The 6,151-nt window shown below is 35.7% G+C and overlaps 1 pseudogene; it reads right to left on the bottom strand.

Moving 5' to 3' along the window:
• Positions 1 to 5,319: 5,319 nt before the first annotated feature.
• On the bottom strand, positions 5,320 to 5,908 carry LOC137758950 (vasculin pseudogene; annotated as a pseudogene).
• Between the last annotated feature and the right edge of the window lie 243 nt (positions 5,909 to 6,151).

The raw sequence follows: 6,151 nt of genomic DNA, 5'->3' as shown, positions 1-6,151 counted from the left end.
TGATAATGTTCTTTCTCTCTGTCTAGAATGTTACTCCTCTCTTCGTCTCTTGATTTACCTGCTTGTTTGCCTACTTATCTGTAAAGATTCAATTGAAAGGTCACTTCTTCTATGGCAGTCCTCCCCAGTACCTCCTTCCTTTAATGCACTATTAAAAATAGTTCTTTTCTCTGTGCTCCTTCTGTACTGTGTACTTGTTCCTTTTCTTAGAGCTAAAGAATACTTGATTGCTCTAAAAATCATCAACAACAACAAAATAAGAGCTGTGTGTCTGTGATCATTTATGGTCTCCATTAGGTGAGTGTTAGGTAATTTCCTATATGGAAAAACATTTGCTTGTCAAAATCTATAGGGAAGAATATTAAAAAAATCACTGAAAAACTGTTCCAGAATTAAATTCTTGGAGGTATAATGTGTTCATCACACTTAAAAAAAGAAGTAGCAGTCTCCTTTTTCTTGACTGTGAACTTCTTAAGAGCAGGGACAGTGTCTCATTCATTTTTGTGTTTTCCCTGCTTAGAAATGTGTCTTGTACATCGAGGAACTCAACTGTTGTTTGTTGACTGAAAGGACAAGCATCCAGGGATTGTGGTATATAATATACATTCATTCTGCTTGCTCAGTGTGTTGCATATTTTCCATTTGCCCCTCCAAATTCATTCTCTGCCCTTACCTACCCTACCGTGTGCCCTGCGCCTGACTTTTAAGGCTTATATCAATGGGCTCCTATTCCCTTTGGCTCTTGGTTGAGTTGAGTCAATGAGGAGCCCTGGGAGGAGATTGGAGGGAGAGAGGGTTTATTTTTTTGCTCCTTTCAAGGTGGTTTCTCCTACAGGACTCTTTGCTTTTTGGTTTTAGTAACTGCTCCTTTTCCTTATCCCTTTAGACAGCTCTTCTAAGTTACTAGACTATCTCTTGTGGCTTCTCTATACCCCATTTATACCTTTGTAATTTGTCCCTTCAAAAATAAATTTTCTTGAATTATCCTAATTTGAGTGTTCCATTTGTTTCCTGTTGGGACTCTAACTGATAAATCCAGCAACGATTCTTCTGCCTTTTCCTTGAATGAAAAGTCCTCTTTTCCTTTCAAAAACACCTTTCTTCCATGTATAGCTCATGGAGCTGATCTCACCCACTGTCCCAGGGAATGGCCTATGACTCAGACTTGCCAGAGTATCCATCCCTTTAGCTTGACTTATTGGTTTATTGATGGGCTCAGGACCAAAATAATTTCTCCTCTTGCTATTTTTTCTAGCACTACTGGGAAGGAGGCACCCTCTCCTAAAATTACGTAAGCCAGGGGTATTTAAGAGCCATCTTTGCTTTCATGTGGAGGGAGAGTCTTCTTAAAATGAAGCCATTGTAAAGGAGTGCTGGAAGAGGAAAAGATTTAGTCCAGTTTGAGTTGAGTCTCTGTTATTTGCAACTAAAAAATATCAATTAGTGTATGGGATCATTAACATCCACAAACAATGGTTTTGTGTTAGGAACTGGGTAAAGGAAAGCGACTGTATATGAGGGGTGTGTTGTGCTAATTTATGACAATAGCATCTAGAAAGCAGAGGTCATTTTGTTTCTGTATATGTCTGTATATGTCATTTTGTTTCTGTATATCTATTAACTTGTGGATGTAAAAATTTAAATATTAATGATTCTAATTCTAGGGGATTATAAGAAACTTATCTGCATAATATTAAGAAGTTCTTCTATTTAAACAAATTTTCTAAACCTTATAGAATGAATCTTTTCTACACTTTTTCTTATATATTTTGGGTTTTCAGTAAATGTCTTATTTCCCAACCTATATTTGTAAGCCTAGTTTTTTTATTCCTCCATAGACCAATGTTTTCCAAATAAAGATTGCTAGGTTTAACTTTAGTTTGAAGGAATCCATCAAATTGATTTCACTTGTGGTCTAAGTTTTATTTTCACTTGAATCTCTAGAGCAGGAAACCTATCAGTTGCACGAACTCATCTCTTAGTAAGAATTTTGAATGGAGCAGAGAGCAAATTGCAAAGGCAAATAGAATATATTGTTGAAAAATGTCCTGTTTCTGGCTGCATCTCAAAATAAGTTAAACGTGATAATTTCCTCAAACAGGCGTTTAAAGTAAGTAGTTTATCTAAGAGATGTATATCCTAAGACTGCAGCCAGTTAGGTGTGTCTTAGAATTCAAAAGTCATTTTGAATGGTTGCATTTCATTCAAATGAGTCTAAACATTCAAACCATGCTTCTTTTTTCAAAGGAGATGAAAAGGAAACAACAACAACAGTGTGCTCAGTTTTAAGGGTTTGGGATGAAGGGATTGCTTCTTGATCTATTGAAATCTAAGAGTTACAAATCTCTATCTGTAAGTGTCAAGTTATTTTTCAGGAAATCTTTGAATTCTTTCAAAGAACACTGACAGTTGAGATTCTTTCCCCTGAAGGTTGATTATTTGGACCTCAATTTTCAGTTTTTCTAAAAGGAAAATACTGCTGAAACAGTATGTCTCAGTCCAGGATAAAGAACCAAATAACTTCTGATTTGGTGGTTAAAATCCAGAAACACCTGCTAATGAGTCTGAACCTGGATTATTCAACCCTTCCTCTGAGTCTCAGAGATACCTTTGTAACCTCACTTCAAAACTCCCACCCTCTACTAAAAAATAAAACAAACAAATGTATATAACAAAACAGAAACAGACTCACAGATATAGAGAACAAACTAGTGGTTACCAGTGGGGAGAGGGAAAGGGGGAGGGGCAAAATAGGATTAAGGGATTAAGAGATACAAGCTACTATGTATAACATAAATAAGAACAAGGATATGTTGCACAGCACAGGGATATATAGCCATTATTTTGTAATAACATTAAATGGAGCATAATCTATAAAATTATTGAATCTCTATGTTGTACACCTAAGCTAATATAATATTGTAAATCCACTACACTTCAATAAAAAAATTCAAAAAGAAAAAAAGAGAAAATGAAGAGTGTTTTGTGACATAAAAATTATATGAAATTCAAATTTCAGTGTCCATGAATAAAATTGTATTGAAATATAAAGAAAACTTCCCACCCTCTAATTTAGTAGGTTTTTTACTTTTTTGTTTGCACTAGCCTGAGTTGAATCTGTTGCTTGAAACTAAATGAAGTTCTTGAAGTGGTTGCACTCTTTATATAAGATGCAGTGGAAGATGCCTACCCCCAGCGAAAGCACAAATTTCATCACTGTACTCCAAAAATATTTCTAAGTCTTTCAAAAGAGATTAAAATAAATTTTAGTGAAAAACTGAGTGACTGCTATCAGCAGTTGTTATGCCTGCTTTCGTATGTAATATTTCATTTGGATCTGTATTCATTTTTCTAAGGCTGCTTTAACAAATTACCACAAACTACGTGGCTTAAAACAACAAAAATTTATTCTCTGACACTTCTGGATGCCAAAATTCTGAAATCAAGGTGTTGGCAAGATTTCACTTCCTTCTGAAGGCTCTGAGGGAGAATCTGTTCCATGCCTCTTTCCTAGCTTCTGGTGACTGCTGGCAATTCTTTGCCCTCCTTGGCTAGTAGCTGCATAACTCCACTCTGCCTTAATCTTCCCATGGCTTTCACCTCTGTGTCTCTGTGTCTTCTCCATTTCTGTCTCTTATAACAACACTTGTATTAGATTTAGGACCCACCTTGAATCCAGGATGATTTAATCTAGAGATTCTTAATTTAATCACATCTGCTATTTTCAAATAAGGTCACATTCACAGGTACCAGGGGTTAGGACAAGGATATATCCTTTTGGGATCGCTGTTCAACCTATTAGAGTCCTTCAGTAACCTGTGAGATGAGTGACAATGTTATCATTCCCATTTCACACATGAGGAAGTCGAGGCTGAAATCACTTAGCCAGCAGAGTGGAAAGCAGGACACCAACCAAAACCTCATTGTAAGACCAATGTTTTCTCCTATGTCACAGCCTCTCTTGACACACTGCTTTTGCTGACATAATCATCTCATCTTTTAAAAAGATAACACATATTTAAACATTGTTTATAGATTTGACAAAAAGTTGCATATTTTATCAGCATCACTTAATTCTTCAATATAAAGTGATTCTTGTTAGCAAGTTATTCCTAACAAGATTCCTCAGCTTTTCAGAAAGAAAGGGAAATTAAGAGAGAAACCCAAATATGTTTTTCCTCATTATCTTTAGCTCTTTTTTTTTTTTTTTCCTCTCATGAATCTAACTTTCCATTTATGCTGTTCTCCTTCTGCTCATTCTCATCCCCTTTCCTGATTCCTGGGGTTCAGACAGTGATGAGCGCTCTTGAAGAAGCCCAGGGAAGGCGTTCTGGTTTTGTCTACAATCCACTTTTATTGGCACTCTGTGTAAGTAATCAAGGCTGCACCTATGCTCTTATAGACAAGGGAGTAGGGCCATGATGCATGTTAGGTTTTTGGTTTTTAAGAGCATCTATTTTATAGATGCGTCCTATTGAGGGCAGACCACAGAGAGCACAAGGTAACATGTGAATAAATTTGCTGCAAGGTATGACATGTGGCAGTAATTTGCCTGAGTGACCTAAGAAATCTTGACTATTCTTCTCATGTTTTTTAAATATTTGGAATATTCTACAATCCCACAAAACTCAAAAATTCAATTTACATTGAGTCAGTTGTAGAAATTGAGAATATATAGGAAGGATGTAACAAATGTTTGGTTTTCTAAACCAATTCTCGATTAAAATATACTTTACATTACTGTATTACTGAGCACTTGCCTTACATTAATCTGATTTCATTGCTCAAAAGGGATTAAAAAGTAACCAATATGCTTTTAAAAAATAAGACTAACCTTTAAAAAATCTGAGCACATTGTTTTTTTTTTTTCAAATGTAATATCTGCTCCCATCCACATTCTACCTTCACAAAAGAGTTTCTTCACAAAAAGAATTTTTTCTGTGAAGTCAGTCTACATTCTCCAAGAAATCCTGAATTCTAGACCTTCTTTGACATCCTCCTGTCCTCAAATTTGATGAGCATTTGGTTTGTACCCTACAATTTAATTTTTTTTTATTATTTGGCATGCACATTATAATTTTGAGTGCTTATCTTATGTCTTATCTTGTCACTGGAATGTAAATTCCAGAACCTGGTACTTACACTGATAGCTGTGAGTAACTAGCTGAACATGCCCAAATATTGAGCTATGACTGATGCAAAGTAAGTCTACATTTATTGTAAGCCTAGAGCTGACAGAAGTCAAATTTCCTGTTATATTACATAATACTTAACATTATCAAGGGTTTACTGTGTACTAAGCACTGCTCCAAATGCCGTCTATGTATTCACATCAGTTATGGAAGGACTGATTTGTTGGGAAGCCAGAGCAGCATTGCCATTATCTTGAGGAATATAATTTTCATCAAAGTTTTGGTTGAAATCCCTTTCTGGAGAATATTATTGCTATTATGCAAAGTCAGGGCCAACTCGACTTCCATCTTCACATTCCTTTTCCACTCTGTCCCTTTTCAATGTTTTCAAGAACTCACACTTGTTGTCAGTGCCCATTCAAATCCGTTTGGATAGATGAGGCTATTGATTAATTTTGTCAACAAGTGAAGAAGGATTTGAGTGATTATATTCTTTTACTAATTTTTTTGCACTAACATTCTTGGCAGTTGATTTGAGAGTGTTAAAATTGCCAATATCATAGGTGGATTTAGGAGTGAAAGAAGTTCCAACTTCAGTTGCTTTAGTTTGGCTTTTCCCCGGTGAATTTTTACAGGTGGAGCAGCATGTTTAAGGACTAAGCCATCATACCATTTGGCGCAGTCTTGTCATTAACTTACTGTGACTAAAAATTTCCTACTCCTGGGAATCCAGATATCTGCCAGTATTTTATATTATCTTCCTCAATGACCAGCATTCTTAATACCCTAGATATAGGTTTTGGAGACTGTTCTAAGAAAGAAGCTTAGTAGACATTTTTTTTTTTTTTTTGATTGGGTATTCATGTGTTTGGGCATGTAGGCCCCATATACCTGCAGCAAAAGACTGATTCTGATTTAGTTATCTCTCATATTCAGGAATTAAAGATAAAAAAATTTTCAGCCTCAAATTGTCTACATTCTCTCTTGCATTTCCCCTACCCCCAGTTTCACTGTCAGGG

This window comes from Eschrichtius robustus, chromosome 1, assembly GCF_028021215.1.
Source record: "Eschrichtius robustus isolate mEscRob2 chromosome 1, mEscRob2.pri, whole genome shotgun sequence".
Lineage (NCBI taxonomy): Eukaryota > Metazoa > Chordata > Mammalia > Artiodactyla > Eschrichtiidae > Eschrichtius > Eschrichtius robustus.
Note: the sequence above shows the minus strand (reverse complement) of the source record. Positions and strands in the feature narration are given on the sequence as shown.